A 27,065-nucleotide genomic window follows, 5' to 3' on the forward strand; every position below is an offset into this window, starting at 1 on the left:
CTGCTCTGCCTGAGCAGAACCATCACCGCCATAGGTTGTCAAATAACCCGGGTTTAACCCACACAGGTAAGTCCAATGGGGTGCAGGCATGTCCTCTATGCTTACAGCTTCCCGTGGGTGTTGGTTTGATACCGTTTGGGGACAGCCAAGGAGGCATCTGCAGGCAACAAAGGTAGGTGTGTGCTTGTGTGTGTGTTTCCTATGCAGATCCTAAGCCCAGTGTCACATGCAAGTAGGAGGAGTAAGAAGGGTTCCTGGCAAATCCGGGTTATGGATTGCATTTAAAAAGGCCCCGTGGGAGTGCAATGGGCCCCTGTCTTGCTGCTTAGCAATAATGGTATGGGTTTAGGTTCTGCTGTGTGTACTGGTGGTTGACTGCCCCCCAGCCCAGAGTGTGCATGGAAAATTGTCTGGCAGCCTCCCTGACAGCAAGCAGTGATAGTGCCCATGAAGGGGACCTTGTTGGGCCCGCCCCTTTCACGGTTATCGCTTCTCGGCCTTTTGGCTAAGATCAAGTGTAGTATCTGTTCTTATCAGTTTAATATCTGATACGTCCCCTATCTGGGGACCATATATTAAATGGATTTTTGAGAACGGGGGCCGATTTCGAAGCTTGCTTCCGTCGCCCTATGCATTGACCCGATATGGCAGTATCTTCGGGTACAGTGCACCACCCCCTTACAGGGTTAAAAAGAAAGATTCCTACTTTCATTGCTACCTGCTTGCTGGCTAGCCAGCTAGCCAGCCCTGTGGGCCTTGCTGCTGCTGCTGCTGCAGCCAAAAAACAAAAGGTGGTGCTGCTGCTGCTTCTGCTTCTGCTTGTGTCTGGCCGCTGTTGGAGCGTCCAGGCACAGGACTTCTGCTGCTGCTGACTAAATGGCCTCCTTAATTGGATCATTTGAGTAGCCAGCACACCTGTGCAGGTAGGGCATGACATGATAGGCAGCTGCCTTGATAGCGGGTGGGTGCTGAATGTTCCTAATTGACAAAATAAGATTAATGCTTATGAAGAAATATAAAATCTCATCCCTTCCCCAATATCGCGCCACACCCCTACCCCTTAATTCCCTGGTTGAACTTGATGGACATATGTCTTTTTTCGACCGTACTAACTATGTAACTATGTAACATAACATGGGGGGGGGGGGTCTCCTGGCTGTTCACACAGGTGTGTCATTGCTGTACATTGACCATGCATTGCTTCTGTGGTATTGCAAAGGCAAAGACAAATGCTTCCAGCCATCCATTGCACTAATGGATTGGTCATCAGCTGGCTGTCTATGTCCCGCATCAATATAGACCAAAGTACAGAGGGTTAGGCTATGCTATTGTGCACCTACCTGATGCATCAGAAGGTGCGAGGCCCTTGCTAAATTCTGTGCACAGACTTTGAGATCTATGCTTTAGACTGTATCTAAACCTGCTCCAACATGGACTGACATTCTGGCCTACTTTCAGCCGATGCGACTTGTCTGTCGCTGAACAGTCGCTTTTTATGTATTCAGCACCTATGTATAATGTTGTAAAAATGCTCTAGAAGCTAAAGTCGCAGAAATGTCACACATATTTGGCCTGCAACTTTCTGTGCGACAAATTCAGACAGGAAAAATCAGTATAAATCCTTAGAAAATTATCCCCCAGTGTCTCCATCTGCTGGCGGTATTGAATAAGCATTGCTGCACTGATGGGGTATGCATTAGACGAAAAAAAAGAAGAAAAAGAAGAATAATACGCCCAGAAAAGAGGCGAAAAGGAGAAAAACGTAAAAAAACGTGAAAAAAAAGTAAGAGGAAGAGAAGGGAAAAAAAGGTGGAAATGGGTTTAAAAGTGATTTCGGCGGAGAAATATATATATATATATATATATATATATATATATATATATATATATATACGCGCACACACACACATATATATAAACGTATTCTCCGTTGAGATATTGCAGCCGCTGCTGTGTCCAGGCCCAGGAGCCTTAGCACTGTGCTGTGATGTCACTCAATACCACTGACATCACTAGGTGTAAACAACATCTCTCCTTTGCTGTGTATGTGACTATGGAGCTGTTTGGTGATGTCGTCTATTATGGCCTTCATAGAAGCAACAGGAGATTGTTGCATCCATCTAGAACCCTCAGAACTACAGTGCTATGATGTCACTCACTTCCACAGGCCTTGCAGAGTGTAAACAACAACAACCCAGCTTTGTTGTGTATGTAACCATAGGGATTTGTGATGTCACCTAGAACCTTCACAGCAGCGACAGCTTTATGAGGAGCATCAGCACTGCTCTGCCTGAGCAGAACCATCACCGCCATAGGTTGTCAAATAACCCGGGTTTAACCCACACAGGTAAGTCCAATGGGGTGCAGGCATGTCCTCTATGCTTACAGCTTCCCGTGGGTGTTGGTTTGATACCGTTTGGGGACAGCCAAGGAGGCATCTGCAGGCAACAAAGGTAGGTGTGTGCTTGTGTGTGTGTTTCCTATGCAGATCCTAAGCCCAGTGTCACATGCAAGTAGGAGGAGTAAGAAGGGTTCCTGGCAAATCCGGGTTATGGATTGCATTTAAAAAGGCCCCGTGGGAGTGCAATGGGCCCCTGTCTTGCTGCTTAGCAATAATGGTATGGGTTTAGGTTCTGCTGTGTGTACTGGTGGTTGACTGCCCCCCAGCCCAGAGTGTGCATGGAAAATTGTCTGGCAGCCTCCCTGACAGCAAGCAGTGATAGTGCCCATGAAGGGGACCTTGTTGGGCCCGCCCCTTTCACGGTTATCGCTTCTCGGCCTTTTGGCTAAGATCAAGTGTAGTATCTGTTCTTATCAGTTTAATATCTGATACGTCCCCTATCTGGGGACCATATATTAAATGGATTTTTGAGAACGGGGGCCGATTTCGAAGCTTGCTTCCGTCGCCCTATGCATTGACCCGATATGGCAGTATCTTCGGGTACAGTGCACCACCCCCTTACAGGGTTAAAAAGAAAGATTCCTACTTTCATTGCTACCTGCTTGCTGGCTAGCCAGCTAGCCAGCCCTGTGGGCCTTGCTGCTGCTGCTGCTGCAGCCAAAAAACAAAAGGTGGTGCTGCTGCTGCTTCTGCTTCTGCTTGTGTCTGGCCGCTGTTGGAGCGTCCAGGCACAGGACTTCTGCTGCTGCTGACTAAATGGCCTCCTTAATTGGATCATTTGAGTAGCCAGCACACCTGTGCAGGTAGGGCATGACATGATAGGCAGCTGCCTTGATAGCGGGTGGGTGCTGAATGTTCCTAATTGACAAAATAAGATTAATGCTTATGAAGAAATATAAAATCTCATCCCTTCCCCAATATCGCGCCACACCCCTACCCCTTAATTCCCTGGTTGAACTTGATGGACATATGTCTTTTTTCGACCGTACTAACTATGTAACTATGTAACATAACATGGGGGGGGGGGTCTCCTGGCTGTTCACACAGGTGTGTCATTGCTGTACATTGACCATGCATTGCTTCTGTGGTATTGCAAAGGCAAAGACAAATGCTTCCAGCCATCCATTGCACTAATGGATTGGTCATCAGCTGGCTGTCTATGTCCCGCATCAATATAGACCAAAGTACAGAGGGTTAGGCTATGCTATTGTGCACCTACCTGATGCATCAGAAGGTGCGAGGCCCTTGCTAAATTCTGTGCACAGACTTTGAGATCTATGCTTTAGACTGTATCTAAACCTGCTCCAACATGGACTGACATTCTGGCCTACTTTCAGCCGATGCGACTTGTCTGTCGCTGAACAGTCGCTTTTTATGTATTCAGCACCTATGTATAATGTTGTAAAAATGCTCTAGAAGCTAAAGTCGCAGAAATGTCACACATATTTGGCCTGCAACTTTCTGTGCGACAAATTCAGACAGGAAAAATCAGTATAAATCCTTAGAAAATTATCCCCCAGTGTCTCCATCTGCTGGCGGTATTGAATAAGCATTGCTGCACTGATGGGGTATGCATTAGACGAAAAAAAAGAAGAAAAAGAAGAATAATACGCCCAGAAAAGAGGCGAAAAGGAGAAAAACGTAAAAAAACGTGAAAAAAAAGTAAGAGGAAGAGAAGGGAAAAAAAGGTGGAAATGGGTTTAAAAGTGATTTCGGCGGAGAAATATATATATATATATATATATATATATATATATATATATACGCGCACACACACACATATATATAAACGTATTCTCCGTTGAGATATTGCAGCCGCTGCTGTGTCCAGGCCCAGGAGTCTTAGCACTGTGCTGTGATGTCACTCAATACCACTGACATCACTAGGTGTAAACAACATCTCTCCTTTGCTGTGTATGTGACTATGGAGCTGTTTGGTGATGTCGTCTATTATGGCCTTCATAGAAGCAACAGGAGATTGTTGCATCCATCTAGAACCCTCAGAACTACAGTGCTATGATGTCACTCACTTCCACAGGCCTTGCAGAGTGTAAACAACAACAACCCAGCTTTGTTGTGTATGTAACCATAGGGATTTGTGATGTCACCTAGAACCTTCACAGCAGCGACAGCTTTATGAGGAGCATCAGCACTGCTCTGCCTGAGCAGAACCATCACCGCCATAGGTTGTCAAATAACCCGGGTTTAACCCACACAGGTAAGTCCAATGGGGTGCAGGCATGTCCTCTATGCTTACAGCTTCCCGTGGGTGTTGGTTTGATACCGTTTGGGGACAGCCAAGGAGGCATCTGCAGGCAACAAAGGTAGGTGTGTGCTTGTGTGTGTGTTTCCTATGCAGATCCTAAGCCCAGTGTCACATGCAAGTAGGAGGAGTAAGAAGGGTTCCTGGCAAATCCGGGTTATGGATTGCATTTAAAAAGGCCCCGTGGGAGTGCAATGGGCCCCTGTCTTGCTGCTTAGCAATAATGGTATGGGTTTAGGTTCTGCTGTGTGTACTGGTGGTTGACTGCCCCCCAGCCCAGAGTGTGCATGGAAAATTGTCTGGCAGCCTCCCTGACAGCAAGCAGTGATAGTGCCCATGAAGGGGACCTTGTTGGGCCCGCCCCTTTCACGGTTATCGCTTCTCGGCCTTTTGGCTAAGATCAAGTGTAGTATCTGTTCTTATCAGTTTAATATCTGATACGTCCCCTATCTGGGGACCATATATTAAATGGATTTTTGAGAACGGGGGCCGATTTCGAAGCTTGCTTCCGTCGCCCTATGCATTGACCCGATATGGCAGTATCTTCGGGTACAGTGCACCACCCCCTTACAGGGTTAAAAAGAAAGATTCCTACTTTCATTGCTACCTGCTTGCTGGCTAGCCAGCTAGCCAGCCCTGTGGGCCTTGCTGCTGCTGCTGCTGCAGCCAAAAAACAAAAGGTGGTGCTGCTGCTGCTTCTGCTTCTGCTTGTGTCTGGCCGCTGTTGGAGCGTCCAGGCACAGGACTTCTGCTGCTGCTGACTAAATGGCCTCCTTAATTGGATCATTTGAGTAGCCAGCACACCTGTGCAGGTAGGGCATGACATGATAGGCAGCTGCCTTGATAGCGGGTGGGTGCTGAATGTTCCTAATTGACAAAATAAGATTAATGCTTATGAAGAAATATAAAATCTCATCCCTTCCCCAATATCGCGCCACACCCCTACCCCTTAATTCCCTGGTTGAACTTGATGGACATATGTCTTTTTTCGACCGTACTAACTATGTAACTATGTAACATAACATGGGGGGGGGGGTCTCCTGGCTGTTCACACAGGTGTGTCATTGCTGTACATTGACCATGCATTGCTTCTGTGGTATTGCAAAGGCAAAGACAAATGCTTCCAGCCATCCATTGCACTAATGGATTGGTCATCAGCTGGCTGTCTATGTCCCGCATCAATATAGACCAAAGTACAGAGGGTTAGGCTATGCTATTGTGCACCTACCTGATGCATCAGAAGGTGCGAGGCCCTTGCTAAATTCTGTGCACAGACTTTGAGATCTATGCTTTAGACTGTATCTAAACCTGCTCCAACATGGACTGACATTCTGGCCTACTTTCAGCCGATGCGACTTGTCTGTCGCTGAACAGTCGCTTTTTATGTATTCAGCACCTATGTATAATGTTGTAAAAATGCTCTAGAAGCTAAAGTCGCAGAAATGTCACACATATTTGGCCTGCAACTTTCTGTGCGACAAATTCAGACAGGAAAAATCAGTATAAATCCTTAGAAAATTATCCCCCAGTGTCTCCATCTGCTGGCGGTATTGAATAAGCATTGCTGCACTGATGGGGTATGCATTAGACGAAAAAAAAGAAGAAAAAGAAGAATAATACGCCCAGAAAAGAGGCGAAAAGGAGAAAAACGTAAAAAAACGTGAAAAAAAAGTAAGAGGAAGAGAAGGGAAAAAAAGGTGGAAATGGGTTTAAAAGTGATTTCGGCGGAGAAATATATATATATATATATATATATATATATATATATATATACGCGCACACACACACATATATATAAACGTATTCTCCGTTGAGATATTGCAGCCGCTGCTGTGTCCAGGCCCAGGAGCCTTAGCACTGTGCTGTGATGTCACTCAATACCACTGACATCACTAGGTGTAAACAACATCTCTCCTTTGCTGTGTATGTGACTATGGAGCTGTTTGGTGATGTCGTCTATTATGGCCTTCATAGAAGCAACAGGAGATTGTTGCATCCATCTAGAACCCTCAGAACTACAGTGCTATGATGTCACTCACTTCCACAGGCCTTGCAGAGTGTAAACAACAACAACCCAGCTTTGTTGTGTATGTAACCATAGGGATTTGTGATGTCACCTAGAACCTTCACAGCAGCGACAGCTTTATGAGGAGCATCAGCACTGCTCTGCCTGAGCAGAACCATCACCGCCATAGGTTGTCAAATAACCCGGGTTTAACCCACACAGGTAAGTCCAATGGGGTGCAGGCATGTCCTCTATGCTTACAGCTTCCCGTGGGTGTTGGTTTGATACCGTTTGGGGACAGCCAAGGAGGCATCTGCAGGCAACAAAGGTAGGTGTGTGCTTGTGTGTGTGTTTCCTATGCAGATCCTAAGCCCAGTGTCACATGCAAGTAGGAGGAGTAAGAAGGGTTCCTGGCAAATCCGGGTTATGGATTGCATTTAAAAAGGCCCCGTGGGAGTGCAATGGGCCCCTGTCTTGCTGCTTAGCAATAATGGTATGGGTTTAGGTTCTGCTGTGTGTACTGGTGGTTGACTGCCCCCCAGCCCAGAGTGTGCATGGAAAATTGTCTGGCAGCCTCCCTGACAGCAAGCAGTGATAGTGCCCATGAAGGGGACCTTGTTGGGCCCGCCCCTTTCACGGTTATCGCTTCTCGGCCTTTTGGCTAAGATCAAGTGTAGTATCTGTTCTTATCAGTTTAATATCTGATACGTCCCCTATCTGGGGACCATATATTAAATGGATTTTTGAGAACGGGGGCCGATTTCGAAGCTTGCTTCCGTCGCCCTATGCATTGACCCGATATGGCAGTATCTTCGGGTACAGTGCACCACCCCCTTACAGGGTTAAAAAGAAAGATTCCTACTTTCATTGCTACCTGCTTGCTGGCTAGCCAGCTAGCCAGCCCTGTGGGCCTTGCTGCTGCTGCTGCTGCAGCCAAAAAACAAAAGGTGGTGCTGCTGCTGCTTCTGCTTCTGCTTGTGTCTGGCCGCTGTTGGAGCGTCCAGGCACAGGACTTCTGCTGCTGCTGACTAAATGGCCTCCTTAATTGGATCATTTGAGTAGCCAGCACACCTGTGCAGGTAGGGCATGACATGATAGGCAGCTGCCTTGATAGCGGGTGGGTGCTGAATGTTCCTAATTGACAAAATAAGATTAATGCTTATGAAGAAATATAAAATCTCATCCCTTCCCCAATATCGCGCCACACCCCTACCCCTTAATTCCCTGGTTGAACTTGATGGACATATGTCTTTTTTCGACCGTACTAACTATGTAACTATGTAACATAACATGGGGGGGGGGGGTCTCCTGGCTGTTCACACAGGTGTGTCATTGCTGTACATTGACCATGCATTGCTTCTGTGGTATTGCAAAGGCAAAGACAAATGCTTCCAGCCATCCATTGCACTAATGGATTGGTCATCAGCTGGCTGTCTATGTCCCGCATCAATATAGACCAAAGTACAGAGGGTTAGGCTATGCTATTGTGCACCTACCTGATGCATCAGAAGGTGCGAGGCCCTTGCTAAATTCTGTGCACAGACTTTGAGATCTATGCTTTAGACTGTATCTAAACCTGCTCCAACATGGACTGACATTCTGGCCTACTTTCAGCCGATGCGACTTGTCTGTCGCTGAACAGTCGCTTTTTATGTATTCAGCACCTATGTATAATGTTGTAAAAATGCTCTAGAAGCTAAAGTCGCAGAAATGTCACACATATTTGGCCTGCAACTTTCTGTGCGACAAATTCAGACAGGAAAAATCAGTATAAATCCTTAGAAAATTATCCCCCAGTGTCTCCATCTGCTGGCGGTATTGAATAAGCATTGCTGCACTGATGGGGTATGCATTAGACGAAAAAAAAGAAGAAAAAGAAGAATAATACGCCCAGAAAAGAGGCGAAAAGGAGAAAAACGTAAAAAAACGTGAAAAAAAAGTAAGAGGAAGAGAAGGGAAAAAAAGGTGGAAATGGGTTTAAAAGTGATTTCGGCGGAGAAATATATATATATATATATATATATATATATATATATATATATATACGCGCACACACACACATATATATAAACGTATTCTCCGTTGAGATATTGCAGCCGCTGCTGTGTCCAGGCCCAGGAGCCTTAGCACTGTGCTGTGATGTCACTCAATACCACTGACATCACTAGGTGTAAACAACATCTCTCCTTTGCTGTGTATGTGACTATGGAGCTGTTTGGTGATGTCGTCTATTATGGCCTTCATAGAAGCAACAGGAGATTGTTGCATCCATCTAGAACCCTCAGAACTACAGTGCTATGATGTCACTCACTTCCACAGGCCTTGCAGAGTGTAAACAACAACAACCCAGCTTTGTTGTGTATGTAACCATAGGGATTTGTGATGTCACCTAGAACCTTCACAGCAGCGACAGCTTTATGAGGAGCATCAGCACTGCTCTGCCTGAGCAGAACCATCACCGCCATAGGTTGTCAAATAACCCGGGTTTAACCCACACAGGTAAGTCCAATGGGGTGCAGGCATGTCCTCTATGCTTACAGCTTCCCGTGGGTGTTGGTTTGATACCGTTTGGGGACAGCCAAGGAGGCATCTGCAGGCAACAAAGGTAGGTGTGTGCTTGTGTGTGTGTTTCCTATGCAGATCCTAAGCCCAGTGTCACATGCAAGTAGGAGGAGTAAGAAGGGTTCCTGGCAAATCCGGGTTATGGATTGCATTTAAAAAGGCCCCGTGGGAGTGCAATGGGCCCCTGTCTTGCTGCTTAGCAATAATGGTATGGGTTTAGGTTCTGCTGTGTGTACTGGTGGTTGACTGCCCCCCAGCCCAGAGTGTGCATGGAAAATTGTCTGGCAGCCTCCCTGACAGCAAGCAGTGATAGTGCCCATGAAGGGGACCTTGTTGGGCCCGCCCCTTTCACGGTTATCGCTTCTCGGCCTTTTGGCTAAGATCAAGTGTAGTATCTGTTCTTATCAGTTTAATATCTGATACGTCCCCTATCTGGGGACCATATATTAAATGGATTTTTGAGAACGGGGGCCGATTTCGAAGCTTGCTTCCGTCGCCCTATGCATTGACCCGATATGGCAGTATCTTCGGGTACAGTGCACCACCCCCTTACAGGGTTAAAAAGAAAGATTCCTACTTTCATTGCTACCTGCTTGCTGGCTAGCCAGCTAGCCAGCCCTGTGGGCCTTGCTGCTGCTGCTGCTGCAGCCAAAAAACAAAAGGTGGTGCTGCTGCTGCTTCTGCTTCTGCTTGTGTCTGGCCGCTGTTGGAGCGTCCAGGCACAGGACTTCTGCTGCTGCTGACTAAATGGCCTCCTTAATTGGATCATTTGAGTAGCCAGCACACCTGTGCAGGTAGGGCATGACATGATAGGCAGCTGCCTTGATAGCGGGTGGGTGCTGAATGTTCCTAATTGACAAAATAAGATTAATGCTTATGAAGAAATATAAAATCTCATCCCTTCCCCAATATCGCGCCACACCCCTACCCCTTAATTCCCTGGTTGAACTTGATGGACATATGTCTTTTTTCGACCGTACTAACTATGTAACTATGTAACATAACATGGGGGGGGGGTCTCCTGGCTGTTCACACAGGTGTGTCATTGCTGTACATTGACCATGCATTGCTTCTGTGGTATTGCAAAGGCAAAGACAAATGCTTCCAGCCATCCATTGCACTAATGGATTGGTCATCAGCTGGCTGTCTATGTCCCGCATCAATATAGACCAAAGTACAGAGGGTTAGGCTATGCTATTGTGCACCTACCTGATGCATCAGAAGGTGCGAGGCCCTTGCTAAATTCTGTGCACAGACTTTGAGATCTATGCTTTAGACTGTATCTAAACCTGCTCCAACATGGACTGACATTCTGGCCTACTTTCAGCCGATGCGACTTGTCTGTCGCTGAACAGTCGCTTTTTATGTATTCAGCACCTATGTATAATGTTGTAAAAATGCTCTAGAAGCTAAAGTCGCAGAAATGTCACACATATTTGGCCTGCAACTTTCTGTGCGACAAATTCAGACAGGAAAAATCAGTATAAATCCTTAGAAAATTATCCCCCAGTGTCTCCATCTGCTGGCGGTATTGAATAAGCATTGCTGCACTGATGGGGTATGCATTAGACGAAAAAAAAGAAGAAAAAGAAGAATAATACGCCCAGAAAAGAGGCGAAAAGGAGAAAAACGTAAAAAAACGTGAAAAAAAAGTAAGAGGAAGAGAAGGGAAAAAAAGGTGGAAATGGGTTTAAAAGTGATTTCGGCGGAGAAATATATATATATATATATATATATATATATATATATATATATATACGCGCACACACACACATATATATAAACGTATTCTCCGTTGAGATATTGCAGCCGCTGCTGTGTCCAGGCCCAGGAGCCTTAGCACTGTGCTGTGATGTCACTCAATACCACTGACATCACTAGGTGTAAACAACATCTCTCCTTTGCTGTGTATGTGACTATGGAGCTGTTTGGTGATGTCGTCTATTATGGCCTTCATAGAAGCAACAGGAGATTGTTGCATCCATCTAGAACCCTCAGAACTACAGTGCTATGATGTCACTCACTTCCACAGGCCTTGCAGAGTGTAAACAACAACAACCCAGCTTTGTTGTGTATGTAACCATAGGGATTTGTGATGTCACCTAGAACCTTCACAGCAGCGACAGCTTTATGAGGAGCATCAGCACTGCTCTGCCTGAGCAGAACCATCACCGCCATAGGTTGTCAAATAACCCGGGTTTAACCCACACAGGTAAGTCCAATGGGGTGCAGGCATGTCCTCTATGCTTACAGCTTCCCGTGGGTGTTGGTTTGATACCGTTTGGGGACAGCCAAGGAGGCATCTGCAGGCAACAAAGGTAGGTGTGTGCTTGTGTGTGTGTTTCCTATGCAGATCCTAAGCCCAGTGTCACATGCAAGTAGGAGGAGTAAGAAGGGTTCCTGGCAAATCCGGGTTATGGATTGCATTTAAAAAGGCCCCGTGGGAGTGCAATGGGCCCCTGTCTTGCTGCTTAGCAATAATGGTATGGGTTTAGGTTCTGCTGTGTGTACTGGTGGTTGACTGCCCCCCAGCCCAGAGTGTGCATGGAAAATTGTCTGGCAGCCTCCCTGACAGCAAGCAGTGATAGTGCCCATGAAGGGGACCTTGTTGGGCCCGCCCCTTTCACGGTTATCGCTTCTCGGCCTTTTGGCTAAGATCAAGTGTAGTATCTGTTCTTATCAGTTTAATATCTGATACGTCCCCTATCTGGGGACCATATATTAAATGGATTTTTGAGAACGGGGGCCGATTTCGAAGCTTGCTTCCGTCGCCCTATGCATTGACCCGATATGGCAGTATCTTCGGGTACAGTGCACCACCCCCTTACAGGGTTAAAAAGAAAGATTCCTACTTTCATTGCTACCTGCTTGCTGGCTAGCCAGCTAGCCAGCCCTGTGGGCCTTGCTGCTGCTGCTGCTGCAGCCAAAAAACAAAAGGTGGTGCTGCTGCTGCTTCTGCTTCTGCTTGTGTCTGGCCGCTGTTGGAGCGTCCAGGCACAGGACTTCTGCTGCTGCTGACTAAATGGCCTCCTTAATTGGATCATTTGAGTAGCCAGCACACCTGTGCAGGTAGGGCATGACATGATAGGCAGCTGCCTTGATAGCGGGTGGGTGCTGAATGTTCCTAATTGACAAAATAAGATTAATGCTTATGAAGAAATATAAAATCTCATCCCTTCCCCAATATCGCGCCACACCCCTACCCCTTAATTCCCTGGTTGAACTTGATGGACATATGTCTTTTTTCGACCGTACTAACTATGTAACTATGTAACATAACATGGGGGGGGGGGGTCTCCTGGCTGTTCACACAGGTGTGTCATTGCTGTACATTGACCATGCATTGCTTCTGTGGTATTGCAAAGGCAAAGACAAATGCTTCCAGCCATCCATTGCACTAATGGATTGGTCATCAGCTGGCTGTCTATGTCCCGCATCAATATAGACCAAAGTACAGAGGGTTAGGCTATGCTATTGTGCACCTACCTGATGCATCAGAAGGTGCGAGGCCCTTGCTAAATTCTGTGCACAGACTTTGAGATCTATGCTTTAGACTGTATCTAAACCTGCTCCAACATGGACTGACATTCTGGCCTACTTTCAGCCGATGCGACTTGTCTGTCGCTGAACAGTCGCTTTTTATGTATTCAGCACCTATGTATAATGTTGTAAAAATGCTCTAGAAGCTAAAGTCGCAGAAATGTCACACATATTTGGCCTGCAACTTTCTGTGCGACAAATTCAGACAGGAAAAATCAGTATAAATCCTTAGAAAATTATCCCCCAGTGTCTCCATCTGCTGGCGGTATTGAATAAGCATTGCTGCACTGATGGGGTATGCATTAGACGAAAAAAAAGAAGAAAAAGAAGAATAATACGCCCAGAAAAGAGGCGAAAAGGAGAAAAACGTAAAAAAACGTGAAAAAAAAGTAAGAGGAAGAGAAGGGAAAAAAAGGTGGAAATGGGTTTAAAAGTGATTTCGGCGGAGAAATATATATATATATATATATATATATATATATATATATATACGCGCACACACACACATATATATAAACGTATTCTCCGTTGAGATATTGCAGCCGCTGCTGTGTCCAGGCCCAGGAGCCTTAGCACTGTGCTGTGATGTCACTCAATACCACTGACATCACTAGGTGTAAACAACATCTCTCCTTTGCTGTGTATGTGACTATGGAGCTGTTTGGTGATGTCGTCTATTATGGCCTTCATAGAAGCAACAGGAGATTGTTGCATCCATCTAGAACCCTCAGAACTACAGTGCTATGATGTCACTCACTTCCACAGGCCTTGCAGAGTGTAAACAACAACAACCCAGCTTTGTTGTGTATGTAACCATAGGGATTTGTGATGTCACCTAGAACCTTCACAGCAGCGACAGCTTTATGAGGAGCATCAGCACTGCTCTGCCTGAGCAGAACCATCACCGCCATAGGTTGTCAAATAACCCGGGTTTAACCCACACAGGTAAGTCCAATGGGGTGCAGGCATGTCCTCTATGCTTACAGCTTCCCGTGGGTGTTGGTTTGATACCGTTTGGGGACAGCCAAGGAGGCATCTGCAGGCAACAAAGGTAGGTGTGTGCTTGTGTGTGTGTTTCCTATGCAGATCCTAAGCCCAGTGTCACATGCAAGTAGGAGGAGTAAGAAGGGTTCCTGGCAAATCCGGGTTATGGATTGCATTTAAAAAGGCCCCGTGGGAGTGCAATGGGCCCCTGTCTTGCTGCTTAGCAATAATGGTATGGGTTTAGGTTCTGCTGTGTGTACTGGTGGTTGACTGCCCCCCAGCCCAGAGTGTGCATGGAAAATTGTCTGGCAGCCTCCCTGACAGCAAGCAGTGATAGTGCCCATGAAGGGGACCTTGTTGGGCCCGCCCCTTTCACGGTTATCGCTTCTCGGCCTTTTGGCTAAGATCAAGTGTAGTATCTGTTCTTATCAGTTTAATATCTGATACGTCCCCTATCTGGGGACCATATATTAAATGGATTTTTGAGAACAGGGGCCGATTTCGAAGCTTGCTTCCGTCGCCCTATGCATTGACCCGATATGGCAGTATCTTCGGGTACAGTGCACCACCCCCTTACAGGGTTAAAAAGAAAGATTCCTACTTTCATTGCTACCTGCTTGCTGGCTAGCCAGCTAGCCAGCCCTGTGGGCCTTGCTGCTGCTGCTGCTGCAGCCAAAAAACAAAAGGTGGTGCTGCTGCTGCTTCTGCTTCTGCTTGTGTCTGGCCGCTGTTGGAGCGTCCAGGCACAGGACTTCTGCTGCTGCTGACTAAATGGCCTCCTTAATTGGATCATTTGAGTAGCCAGCACACCTGTGCAGGTAGGGCATGACATGATAGGCAGCTGCCTTGATAGCGGGTGGGTGCTGAATGTTCCTAATTGACAAAATAAGATTAATGCTTATGAAGAAATATAAAATCTCATCCCTTCCCCAATATCGCGCCACACCCCTACCCCTTAATTCCCTGGTTGAACTTGATGGACATATGTCTTTTTTCGACCGTACTAACTATGTAACTATGTAACATAACATGGGGGGGGGGGGTCTCCTGGCTGTTCACACAGGTGTGTCATTGCTGTACATTGACCATGCATTGCTTCTGTGGTATTGCAAAGGCAAAGACAAATGCTTCCAGCCATCCATTGCACTAATGGATTGGTCATCAGCTGGCTGTCTATGTCCCGCATCAATATAGACCAAAGTACAGAGGGTTAGGCTATGCTATTGTGCACCTACCTGATGCATCAGAAGGTGTGAGGCCCTTGCTAAATTCTGTGCACAGACTTTGAGATCTATGCTTTAGACTGTATCTAAACCTGCTCCAACATGGACTGACATTCTGGCCTACTTTCAGCCGATGCGACTTGTCTGTCGCTGAACAGTCACTTTTTATGTATTCAGCACCTATGTATAATGTTGTAAAAATGCTCTAGAAGCTAAAGTCGCAGAAATGTCACACATATTTGGCCTGCAACTTTCTGTGCGACAAATTCAGACAGGAAAAATCAGTATAAATCCTTAGAAAATTATCCCCCAGTGTCTCCATCTGCTGGCGGTATTGAATAAGCATTGCTGCACTGATGGGGTATGCATTAGACGAAAAAAAAGAAGAAAAAGAAGAATAATACGCCCAGAAAAGAGGCGAAAAGGAGAAAAACGTAAAAAAACGTGAAAAAAAAGTAAGAGGAAGAGAAGGGAAAAAAAGGTGGAAATGGGTTTAAAAGTGATTTCGGCGGAGAAATATATATATATATATATATATATATATATATATATATACGCGCACACACACACATATATATAAACGTATTCTCCGTTGAGATATTGCAGCCGCTGCTGTGTCCAGGCCCAGGAGCCTTAGCACTGTGCTGTGATGTCACTCAATACCACTGACATCACTAGGTGTAAACAACATCTCTCCTTTGCTGTGTATGTGACTATGGAGCTGTTTGGTGATGTCGTCTATTATGGCCTTCATAGAAGCAACAGGAGATTGTTGCATCCATCTAGAACCCTCAGAACTACAGTGCTATGATGTCACTCACTTCCACAGGCCTTGCAGAGTGTAAACAACAACAACCCAGCTTTGTTGTGTATGTAACCATAGGGATTTGTGATGTCACCTAGAACCTTCACAGCAGCGACAGCTTTATGAGGAGCATCAGCACTGCTCTGCCTGAGCAGAACCATCACCGCCATAGGTTGTCAAATAACCCGGGTTTAACCCACACAGGTAAGTCCAATGGGGTGCAGGCATGTCCTCTATGCTTACAGCTTCCCGTGGGTGTTGGTTTGATACCGTTTGGGGACAGCCAAGGAGGCATCTGCAGGCAACAAAGGTAGGTGTGTGCTTGTGTGTGTGTTTCCTATGCAGATCCTAAGCCCAGTGTCACATGCAAGTAGGAGGAGTAAGAAGGGTTCCTGGCAAATCCGGGTTATGGATTGCATTTAAAAAGGCCCCGTGGGAGTGCAATGGGCCCCTGTCTTGCTGCTTAGCAATAATGGTATGGGTTTAGGTTCTGCTGTGTGTACTGGTGGTTGACTGCCCCCCAGCCCAGAGTGTGCATGGAAAATTGTCTGGCAGCCTCCCTGACAGCAAGCAGTGATAGTGCCCATGAAGGGGACCTTGTTGGGCCCGCCCCTTTCACGGTTATCGCTTCTCGGCCTTTTGGCTAAGATCAAGTGTAGTATCTGTTCTTATCAGTTTAATATCTGATACGTCCCCTATCTGGGGACCATATATTAAATGGATTTTTGAGAACAGGGGCCGATTTCGAAGCTTGCTTCCGTCGCCCTATGCATTGACCCGATATGGCAGTATCTTCGGGTACAGTGCACCACCCCCTTACAGGGTTAAAAAGAAAGATTCCTACTTTCATTGCTACCTGCTTGCTGGCTAGCCAGCTAGCCAGCCCTGTGGGCCTTGCTGCTGCTGCTGCTGCTGCAGCCAAAAAACAAAAGGTGGTGCTGCTGCTGCTTCTGCTTCTGCTTGTGTCTGGCCGCTGTTGGAGCGTCCAGGCACAGGACTTCTGCTGCTGCTGACTAAATGGCCTCCTTAATTGGATCATTTGAGTAGCCAGCACACCTGTGCAGGTAGGGCATGACATGATAGGCAGCTGCCTTGATAGCGGGTGGGTGCTGAATGTTCCTAATTGACAAAATAAGATTAATGCTTATGAAGAAATATAAAATCTCATCCCTTCCCCAATATCGCGCCACACCCCTACCCCTTAATTCCCTGGTTGAACTTGATGGACATATGTCTTTTTTCGACCGTACTAACTATGTAACTATGTAACATAACATGGGGGGGGGGGGTCTCCTGGCTGTTCACACAGGTGTGTCATTGCTGTACATTGACCATGCATTGCTTCTGTGGTATTGCAAAGGCAAAGACAAATGCTTCCAGCCATCCATTGCACTAATGGATTGGTCATCAGCTGGCTGTCTATGTCCCGCATCAATATAGACCAAAGTACAGAGGGTTAGGCTATGCTATTGTGCACCTACCTGATGCATCAGAAGGTGCGAGGCCCTTGCTAAATTCTGTGCACAGACTTTGAGATCTATGCTTTAGACTGTATCTAAACCTGCTCCAACATGGACTGACATTCTGGCCTACTTTCAGCCGATGCGACTTGTCTGTCGCTGAACAGTCGCTTTTTATGTATTCAGCACCTATGTATAATGTTGTAAAAATGCTCTAGAAGCTAAAGTCGCAGAAATGTCACACATATTTGGCCTGCAACTTTCTGTGCGACAAATTCAGACAGGAAAAATCAGTATAAATCCTTAGAAAATTATCCCCCAGTGTCTCCATCTGCTGGCGGTATTGAATAAGCATTGCTGCACTGATGGGGTATGCATTAGACGAAAAAAAAGAAGAAAAAGAAGAATAATACGCCCAGAAAAGAGGCGAAAAGGAGAAAAACGTAAAAAAACGTGAAAAAAAAGTAAGAGGAAGAGAAGGGAAAAAAAGGTGGAAATGGGTTTAAAAGTGATTTCGGCGGAGAATATATATATATATATATATATATATATATATATATATATATACGCGCACACACACACATATATATAAACGTATTCTCCGTTGAGATATTGCAGCCGCTGCTGTGTCCAGGCCCAGGAGCCTTAGCACTGTGCTGTGATGTCACTCAATACCACTGACATCACTAGGTGTAAACAACATCTCTCCTTTGCTGTGTATGTGACTATGGAGCTGTTTGGTGATGTCGTCTATTATGGCCTTCATAGAAGCAACAGGAGATTGTTGCATCCATCTAGAACCCTCAGAACTACAGTGCTATGATGTCACTCACTTCCACAGGCCTTGCAGAGTGTAAACAACAACAACCCAGCTTTGTTGTGTATGTAACCATAGGGATTTGTGATGTCACCTAGAACCTTCACAGCAGCGACAGCTTTATGAGGAGCATCAGCACTGCTCTGCCTGAGCAGAACCATCACCGCCATAGGTTGTCAAATAACCCGGGTTTAACCCACACAGGTAAGTCCAATGGGGTGCAGGCATGTCCTCTATGCTTACAGCTTCCCGTGGGTGTTGGTTTGATACCGTTTGGGGACAGCCAAGGAGGCATCTGCAGGCAACAAAGGTAGGTGTGTGCTTGTGTGTGTGTTTCCTATGCAGATCCTAAGCCCAGTGTCACATGCAAGTAGGAGGAGTAAGAAGGGTTCCTGGCAAATCCGGGTTATGGATTGCATTTAAAAAGGCCCCGTGGGAGTGCAATGGGCCCCTGTCTTGCTGCTTAGCAATAATGGTATGGGTTTAGGTTCTGCTGTGTGTACTGGTGGTTGACTGCCCCCCAGCCCAGAGTGTGCATGGAAAATTGTCTGGCAGCCTCCCTGACAGCAAGCAGTGATAGTGCCCATGAAGGGGACCTTGTTGGGCCCGCCCCTTTCACGGTTATCGCTTCTCGGCCTTTTGGCTAAGATCAAGTGTAGTATCTGTTCTTATCAGTTTAATATCTGATACGTCCCCTATCTGGGGACCATATATTAAATGGATTTTTGAGAACGGGGGCCGATTTCGAAGCTTGCTTCCGTCGCCCTATGCATTGACCCGATATGGCAGTATCTTCGGGTACAGTGCACCACCCCCTTACAGGGTTAAAAAGAAAGATTCCTACTTTCATTGCTACCTGCTTGCTGGCTAGCCAGCTAGCCAGCCCTGTGGGCCTTGCTGCTGCTGCTGCTGCAGCCAAAAAACAAAAGGTGGTGCTGCTGCTGCTTCTGCTTCTGCTTGTGTCTGGCCGCTGTTGGAGCGTCCAGGCACAGGACTTCTGCTGCTGCTGACTAAATGGCCTCCTTAATTGGATCATTTGAGTAGCCAGCACACCTGTGCAGGTAGGGCATGACATGATAGGCAGCTGCCTTGATAGCGGGTGGGTGCTGAATGTTCCTAATTGACAAAATAAGATTAATGCTTATGAAGAAATATAAAATCTCATCCCTTCCCCAATATCGCGCCACACCCCTACCCCTTAATTCCCTGGTTGAACTTGATGGACATATGTCTTTTTTCGACCGTACTAACTATGTAACTATGTAACATAACATGGGGGGGGGGGTCTCCTGGCTGTTCACACAGGTGTGTCATTGCTGTACATTGACCATGCATTGCTTCTGTGGTATTGCAAAGGCAAAGACAAATGCTTCCAGCCATCCATTGCACTAATGAATTGGTCATCAGCTGGCTGTCTATGTCCCGCATCAATATAGACCAAAGTACAGAGGGTTAGGCTATGCTATTGTGCACCTACCTGATGCATCAGAAGGTGCGAGGCCCTTGCTAAATTCTGTGCACAGACTTTGAGATCTATGCTTTAGACTGTATCTAAACCTGCTCCAACATGGACTGACATTCTGGCCTACTTTCAGCCGATGCGACTTGTCTGTCGCTGAACAGTCGCTTTTTATGTATTCAGCACCTATGTATAATGTTGTAAAAATGCTCTAGAAGCTAAAGTCGCAGAAATGTCACACATATTTGGCCTGCAACTTTCTGTGCGACAAATTCAGACAGGAAAAATCAGTATAAATCCTTAGAAAATTATCCCCCAGTGTCTCCATCTGCTGGCGGTATTGAATAAGCATTGCTGCACTGATGGGGTATGCATTAGACGAAAAAAAAGAAGAAAAAGAAGAATAATACGCCCAGAAAAGAGGCGAAAAGGAGAAAAACGTAAAAAAACGTGAAAAAAAAGTAAGAGGAAGAGAAGGGAAAAAAAGGTGGAAATGGGTTTAAAAGTGATTTCGGCGGAGAAATATATATATATATATATATATATATACGCGCACACACACACATATATATAAACGTATTCTCCGTTGAGATATTGCAGCCGCTGCTGTGTCCAGGCCCAGGAGCCTTAGCACTGTGCTGTGATGTCACTCAATACCACTGACATCACTAGGTGTAAACAACATCTCTCCTTTGCTGTGTATGTGACTATGGAGCTGTTTGGTGATGTCGTCTATTATGGCCTTCATAGAAGCAACAGGAGATTGTTGCATCCATCTAGAACCCTCAGAACTACAGTGCTATGATGTCACTCACTTCCACAGGCCTTGCAGAGTGTAAACAACAACAACCCAGCTTTGTTGTGTATGTAACCATAGGGATTTGTGATGTCACCTAGAACCTTCACAGCAGCGACAGCTTTATGAGGAGCATCAGCACTGCTCTGCCTGAGCAGAACCATCACCGCCATAGGTTGTCAAATAACCCGGGTTTAACCCACACAGGTAAGTCCAATGGGGTGCAGGCATGTCCTCTATGCTTACAGCTTCCCGTGGGTGTTGGTTTGATACCGTTTGGGGACAGCCAAGGAGGCATCTGCAGGCAACAAAGGTAGGTGTGTGCTTGTGTGTGTGTTTCCTATGCAGATCCTAAGCCCAGTGTCACATGCAAGTAGGAGGAGTAAGAAGGGTTCCTGGCAAATCCGGGTTATGGATTGCATTTAAAAAGGCCCCGTGGGAGTGCAATGGGCCCCTGTCTTGCTGCTTAGCAATAATGGTATGGGTTTAGGTTCTGCTGTGTGTACTGGTGGTTGACTGCCCCCCAGCCCAGAGTGTGCATGGAAAATTGTCTGGCAGCCTCCCTGACAGCAAGCAGTGATAGTGCCCATGAAGGGGACCTTGTTGGGCCCGCCCCTTTCACGGTTATCGCTTCTCGGCCTTTTGGCTAAGATCAAGTGTAGTATCTGTTCTTATCAGTTTAATATCTGATACGTCCCCTATCTGGGGACCATATATTAAATGGATTTTTGAGAACAGGGGCCGATTTCGAAGCTTGCTTCCGTCGCCCTATGCATTGACCCGATATGGCAGTATCTTCGGGTACAGTGCACCACCCCCTTACAGGGTTAAAAAGAAAGATTCCTACTTTCATTGCTACCTGCTTGCTGGCTAGCCAGCTAGCCAGCCCTGTGGGCCTTGCTGCTGCTGCTGCTGCAGCCAAAAAACAAAAGGTGGTGCTGCTGCTGCTTCTGCTTCTGCTTGTGTCTGGCCGCTGTTGGAGCGTCCAGGCACAGGACTTCTGCTGCTGCTGACTAAATGGCCTCCTTAATTGGATCATTTGAGTAGCCAGCACACCTGTGCAGGTAGGGCATGACATGATAGGCAGCTGCCTTGATAGCGGGTGGGTGCTGAATGTTCCTAATTGACAAAATAAGATTAATGCTTATGAAGAAATATAAAATCTCATCCCTTCCCCAATATCGCGCCACACCCCTACCCCTTAATTCCCTGGTTGAACTTGATGGACATATGTCTTTTTTCGACCGTACTAACTATGTAACTATGTAACATAACATGGGGGGGGGGGGGTCTCCTGGCTGTTCACACAGGTGTGTCATTGCTGTACATTGACCATGCATTGCTTCTGTGGTATTGCAAAGGCAAAGACAAATGCTTCCAGCCATCCATTGCACTAATGGATTGGTCATCAGCTGGCTGTCTATGTCCCGCATCAATATAGACCAAAGTACAGAGGGTTAGGCTATGCTATTGTGCACCTACCTGATGCATCAGAAGGTGCGAGGCCCTTGCTAAATTCTGTGCACAGACTTTGAGATCTATGCTTTAGACTGTATCTAAACCTGCTCCAACATGGACTGACATTCTGGCCTACTTTCAGCCGATGCGACTTGTCTGTCGCTGAACAGTCGCTTTTTATGATTCAGCACCTATGTATAATGTTGTAAAAATGCTCTAGAAGCTAAAGTCGCAGAAATGTCACACATATTTGGCCTGCAACTTTCTGTGCGACAAATTCAGACAGGAAAAATCAGTATAAATCCTTAGAAAATTATCCCCCAGTGTCTCCATCTGCTGGCGGTATTGAATAAGCATTGCTGCACTGATGGGGTATGCATTAGACGAAAAAAAAGAAGAAAAAGAAGAATAATACGCCCAGAAAAGAGGCGAAAAGGAGAAAAACGTAAAAAAACGTGAAAAAAAAGTAAGAGGAAGAGAAGGGAAAAAAAGGTGGAAATGGGTTTAAAAGTGATTTCGGCGGAGAATATATATATATATATATATATATATATATATATATATATATACGCGCACACACACACATATATATAAACGTATTCTCCGTTGAGATATTGCAGCCGCTGCTGTGTCCAGGCCCAGGAGCCTTAGCACTGTGCTGTGATGTCACTCAATACCACTGACATCACTAGGTGTAAACAACATCTCTCCTTTGCTGTGTATGTGACTATGGAGCTGTTTGGTGATGTCGTCTATTATGGCCTTCATAGAAGCAACAGGAGATTGTTGCATCCATCTAGAACCCTCAGAACTACAGTGCTATGATGTCACTCACTTCCACAGGCCTTGCAGAGTGTAAACAACAACAACCCAGCTTTGTTGTGTATGTAACCATAGGGATTTGTGATGTCACCTAGAACCTTCACAGCAGCGACAGCTTTATGAGGAGCATCAGCACTGCTCTGCCTGAGCAGAACCATCACCGCCATAGGTTGTCAAATAACCCGGGTTTAACCCACACAGGTAAGTCCAATGGGGTGCAGGCATGTCCTCTATGCTTACAGCTTCCCGTGGGTGTTGGTTTGATACCGTTTGGGGACAGCCAAGGAGGCATCTGCAGGCAACAAAGGTAGGTGTGTGCTTGTGTGTGTGTTTCCTATGCAGATCCTAAGCCCAGTGTCACATGCAAGTAGGAGGAGTAAGAAGGGTTCCTGGCAAATCCGGGTTATGGATTGCATTTAAAAAGGCCCCGTGGGAGTGCAATGGGCCCCTGTCTTGCTGCTTAGCAATAATGGTATGGGTTTAGGTTCTGCTGTGTGTACTGGTGGTTGACTGCCCCCCAGCCCAGAGTGTGCATGGAAAATTGTCTGGCAGCCTCCCTGACAGCAAGCAGTGATAGTGCCCATGAAGGGGACCTTGTTGGGCCCGCCCCTTTCACGGTTATCGCTTCTCGGCCTTTTGGCTAAGATCAAGTGTAGTATCTGTTCTTATCAGTTTAATATCTGATACGTCCCCTATCTGGGGACCATATATTAAATGGATTTTTGAGAACGGGGGCCGATTTCGAAGCTTGCTTCCGTCGCCCTATGCATTGACCCGATATGGCAGTATCTTCGGGTACAGTGCACCACCCCCTTACAGGGTTAAAAAGAAAGATTCCTACTTTCATTGCTACCTGCTTGCTGGCTAGCCAGCTAGCCAGCCCTGTGGGCCTTGCTGCTGCTGCTGCTGCAGCCAAAAAACAAAAGGTGGTGCTGCTGCTGCTTCTGCTTCTGCTTCTGCTTGTGTCTGGCCGCTGTTGGAGCGTCCAGGCACAGGACTTCTGCTGCTGCTGACTAAATGGCCTCCTTAATTGGATCATTTGAGTAGCCAGCACACCTGTGCAGGTAGGGCATGACATGATAGGCAGCTGCCTTGATAGCGGGTGGGTGCTGAATGTTCCTAATTGACAAAATAAGATTAATGCTTATGAAGAAATATAAAATCTCATCCCTTCCCCAATATCGCGCCACACCCCTACCCCTTAATTCCCTGGTTGAACTTGATGGACATATGTCTTTTTTCGACCGTACTAACTATGTAACTATGTAACATAACATGGGGGGGGGGGGTCTCCTGGCTGTTCACACAGGTGTGTCATTGCTGTACATTGACCATGCATTGCTTCTGTGGTATTGCAAAGGCAAAGACAAATGCTTCCAGCCATCCATTGCACTAATGAATTGGTCATCAGCTGGCTGTCTATGTCCCGCATCAATATAGACCAAAGTACAGAGGGTTAGGCTATGCTATTGTGCACCTACCTGATGCATCAGAAGGTGCGAGGCCCTTGCTAAATTCTGTGCACAGACTTTGAGATCTATGCTTTAGACTGTATCTAAACCTGCTCCAACATGGACTGACATTCTGGCCTACTTTCAGCCGATGCGACTTGTCTGTCGCTGAACAGTCGCTTTTTATGTATTCAGCACCTATGTATAATGTTGTAAAAATGCTCTAGAAGCTAAAGTCGCAGAAATGTCACACATATTTGGCCTGCAACTTTCTGTGCGACAAATTCAGACAGGAAAAATCAGTATAAATCCTTAGAAAATTATCCCCCAGTGTCTCCATCTGCTGGCGGTATTGAATAAGCATTGCTGCACTGATGGGGTATGCATTAGACGAAAAAGAAGAAGAAAAAGAAGAATAATACGCCCAGAAAAGAGGCGAAAAGGAGAAAAACGTAAAAAAACGTGAAAAAAAAGTAAGAGGAAGAGAAGGGAAAAAAAGGTGGAAATGGGTTTAAAAGTGATTTCGGCGGAGAAATATATATATATATATATATATATATATATATATATATACGCGCACACACACACATATATATAAACGTATTCTCCGTTGAGATATTGCAGCCGCTGCTGTGTCCAGGCCCAGGAGCCTTAGCACTGTGCTGTGATGTCACTCAATACCACTGACATCACTAGGTGTAAACAACATCTCTCCTTTGCTGTGTATGTGACTATGGAGCTGTTTGGTGATGTCGTCTATTATGGCCTTCATAGAAGCAACAGGAGATTGTTGCATCCATCTAGAACCCTCAGAACTACAGTGCTATGATGTCACTCACTTCCACAGGCCTTGCAGAGTGTAAACAACAACAACCCAGCTTTGTTGTGTATGTAACCATAGGGATTTGTGATGTCACCTAGAACCTTCACAGCAGCGACAGCTTTATGAGGAGCATCAGCACTGCTCTGCCTGAGCAGAACCATCACCTCCATAGGTTGTCAAATAACCCGGGTTTAACCCACACAGGTAAGTCCAATGGGGTGCAGGCATGTCCTCTATGCTTACAGCTTCCCGTGGGTGTTGGTTTGATACCGTTTGGGGACAGCCAAGGAGGCATCTGCAGGCAACAAAGGTAGGTGTGTGCTTGTGTGTGTGTTTCCTATGCAGATCCTAAGCCCAGTGTCACATGCAAGTAGGAGGAGTAAGAAGGGTTCCTGGCAAATCCGGGTTATGGATTGCATTTAAAAAGGCCCCGTGGGAGTGCAATGGGCCCCTGTCTTGCTGCTTAGCAATAATGGTATGGGTTTAGGTTCTGCTGTGTGTACTGGTGGTTGACTGCCCCCCAGCCCAGAGTGTGCATGGAAAATTGTCTGGCAGCCTCCCTGACAGCAAGCAGTGATAGTGCCCATGAAGGGGACCTTGTTGGGCCCGCCCCTTTCACGGTTATCGCTTCTCGGCCTTTTGGCTAAGATCAAGTGTAGTATCTGTTCTTATCAGTTTTCATGCTGGTGGGGATGGGTGCTGCATGGAGGATGCAGGTGTACCAGGGCTTTCCGGGGCTGGTTCTGAGGAATCAGCTCGACGGCTGCCCCGATGTGACCTGTTCCCTCCGGGTCTCGCCATGAGGCTGAGAGGGTCTAGAGCCGAGGTACTTTTGTGCCTCGGGGAGTGGTGACCCCGAGGTGCCGAAACTCACTGGGAGAATAGACTCACTGGGTTGAAGCACGGGCACCATAATCTCTTCACCTTGTGGCACTCACCTCTTGATTCCCGGCCTTCTGGCTAGGATCAGAGAAATTTTTATAGATCCGGCCGGATGTCCGGGCAGTATATCTGCACACATTCACTTATTTATTTCTTTTTTGTCTCACTGTGTCACTTTTTGCGTGTTGTGTGTTCACAGGATTTGTCAGGATGCGGTTGCCCTTCTGGGTGTCCCTCCTGGCGGTCTAGGGGAGGTGTGTGTGGCCATTAGGTTCCGCACCTCCCTGCAAACACCCCGGGTACTCCTGCTTTGGCAGGGTACCTACCGTAATCGGCTCTGCGGGCAGATACCTTGGCTAGCGCCAAGGGGGATGCCGGGAGCATTTGTGGTCCCCTAGTAGCTTCGGCGAAAAGGGACATCGAACCTGGAACCTCGCAGGTACCTTTTGGTCCGGAGGCGAAGGGTAAGGTTTGTTGGGGGGCCTCTCTCCTATCGGAGAAGGGCTTGCGATAGACCGCATCCTTTGTGCACGTTTTTTTAGTGTAACACGTTTGCACTTTTTCTTGCACTTTGGGTGAATCGAAAGCACGTTCCTCGGCTTTAGATAAAAAATCTGTTCTTATCAGTTTAATATCTGATACGTCCCCTATCTGGGGACCATATATTAAATGGATTTTTGAGAACGGGGGCCGATTTCGAAGCTTGCTTCCGTCGCCCTATGCATTGACCCGATATGGCAGTATCTTCGGGTACAGTGCACCACCCCCTTACAGGGTTAAAAAGAAAGATTCCTACTTTCATTGCTACCTGCTTGCTGGCTAGCCAGCTAGCCAGCCCTGTGGGCCTTGCTGCTGCTGCTGCTGCAGCCAAAAAACAAAAGGTGGTGCTGCTGCTGCTTCTGCTTCTGCTTGTGTCTGGCCGCTGTTGGAGCGTCCAGGCACAGGACTTCTGCTGCTGCTGACTAAATGGCCTCCTTAATTGGATCATTTGAGTAGCCAGCACACCTGTGCAGGTAGGGCATGACATGATAGGCAGCTGCCTTGATAGCGGGTGGGTGCTGAATGTTCCTAATTGACAAAATAAGATTAATGCTTATGAAGAAATATAAAATCTCATCCCTTCCCCAATATCGCGCCACACCCCTACCCCTTAATTCCCTGGTTGAACTTGATGGACATATGTCTTTTTTCGACCGTACTAACTATGTAACTATGTAACATAACATGGGGGGGGGGGGGGGGTCTCCTGGCTGTTCACACAGGTGTGTCATTGCTGTACATTGACCATGCATTGCTTCTGTGGTATTGCAAAGG

The 27,065-nt window shown here is 46.5% G+C and overlaps 11 non-coding genes and 2 pseudogenes across 11 annotated transcripts; all 13 read left to right on the plus strand.

Annotated features, from left to right (window-relative positions):
- Window positions 1-485: 485 nt before the first annotated feature.
- On the plus strand, window positions 486-676 carry LOC130329439 (U2 spliceosomal RNA). The gene has a single exon (XR_008873004.1). It is a non-coding gene; the product is annotated as a U2 spliceosomal RNA (small nuclear RNA).
- Window positions 677-2,766: 2,090 nt separating this feature from the next.
- LOC130329440 (U2 spliceosomal RNA) lies at window positions 2,767-2,957 on the plus strand. Its single transcript, XR_008873005.1, has one exon. It is a non-coding gene; the product is annotated as a U2 spliceosomal RNA (small nuclear RNA).
- Window positions 2,958-5,038: 2,081 nt separating this feature from the next.
- LOC130329441 (U2 spliceosomal RNA) lies at window positions 5,039-5,229 on the plus strand. The gene has a single exon (XR_008873006.1). It is a non-coding gene; the product is annotated as a U2 spliceosomal RNA (small nuclear RNA).
- A 2,081-nt stretch (window positions 5,230-7,310) lies between these two features.
- On the plus strand, window positions 7,311-7,501 carry LOC130329442 (U2 spliceosomal RNA). The gene has a single exon (XR_008873007.1). It is a non-coding gene; the product is annotated as a U2 spliceosomal RNA (small nuclear RNA).
- Window positions 7,502-9,587: 2,086 nt separating this feature from the next.
- Window positions 9,588-9,778, plus strand: LOC130329443 (U2 spliceosomal RNA). The gene has a single exon (XR_008873008.1). It is a non-coding gene; the product is annotated as a U2 spliceosomal RNA (small nuclear RNA).
- Window positions 9,779-11,862: 2,084 nt separating this feature from the next.
- On the plus strand, window positions 11,863-12,053 carry LOC130329444 (U2 spliceosomal RNA). Its single transcript, XR_008873009.1, has one exon. It is a non-coding gene; the product is annotated as a U2 spliceosomal RNA (small nuclear RNA).
- A 2,082-nt stretch (window positions 12,054-14,135) lies between these two features.
- Window positions 14,136-14,326, plus strand: LOC130329434 (U2 spliceosomal RNA). Its single transcript, XR_008873000.1, has one exon. It is a non-coding gene; the product is annotated as a U2 spliceosomal RNA (small nuclear RNA).
- Window positions 14,327-16,406: 2,080 nt separating this feature from the next.
- Window positions 16,407-16,597, plus strand: LOC130329446 (U2 spliceosomal RNA). Its single transcript, XR_008873011.1, has one exon. It is a non-coding gene; the product is annotated as a U2 spliceosomal RNA (small nuclear RNA).
- Window positions 16,598-18,683: 2,086 nt separating this feature from the next.
- Window positions 18,684-18,874, plus strand: LOC130329445 (U2 spliceosomal RNA). Its single transcript, XR_008873010.1, has one exon. It is a non-coding gene; the product is annotated as a U2 spliceosomal RNA (small nuclear RNA).
- A 2,067-nt stretch (window positions 18,875-20,941) lies between these two features.
- LOC130329458 (U2 spliceosomal RNA) lies at window positions 20,942-21,132 on the plus strand. Its single transcript, XR_008873022.1, has one exon. It is a non-coding gene; the product is annotated as a U2 spliceosomal RNA (small nuclear RNA).
- A 2,083-nt stretch (window positions 21,133-23,215) lies between these two features.
- Window positions 23,216-23,406, plus strand: LOC130329447 (U2 spliceosomal RNA). Its single transcript, XR_008873012.1, has one exon. It is a non-coding gene; the product is annotated as a U2 spliceosomal RNA (small nuclear RNA).
- A 2,086-nt stretch (window positions 23,407-25,492) lies between these two features.
- On the plus strand, window positions 25,493-25,652 carry LOC130329538 (U2 spliceosomal RNA; annotated as a pseudogene).
- A 655-nt stretch (window positions 25,653-26,307) lies between these two features.
- On the plus strand, window positions 26,308-26,517 carry LOC130329526 (U2 spliceosomal RNA; annotated as a pseudogene).
- The last annotated feature ends 548 nt before the right edge of the window (window positions 26,518-27,065 follow it).

The sequence above is a fragment of the Hyla sarda genome, unplaced genomic scaffold (assembly GCF_029499605.1).
Source record: "Hyla sarda isolate aHylSar1 unplaced genomic scaffold, aHylSar1.hap1 scaffold_318, whole genome shotgun sequence".
Classification (NCBI taxonomy): domain Eukaryota; kingdom Metazoa; phylum Chordata; class Amphibia; order Anura; family Hylidae; genus Hyla; species Hyla sarda.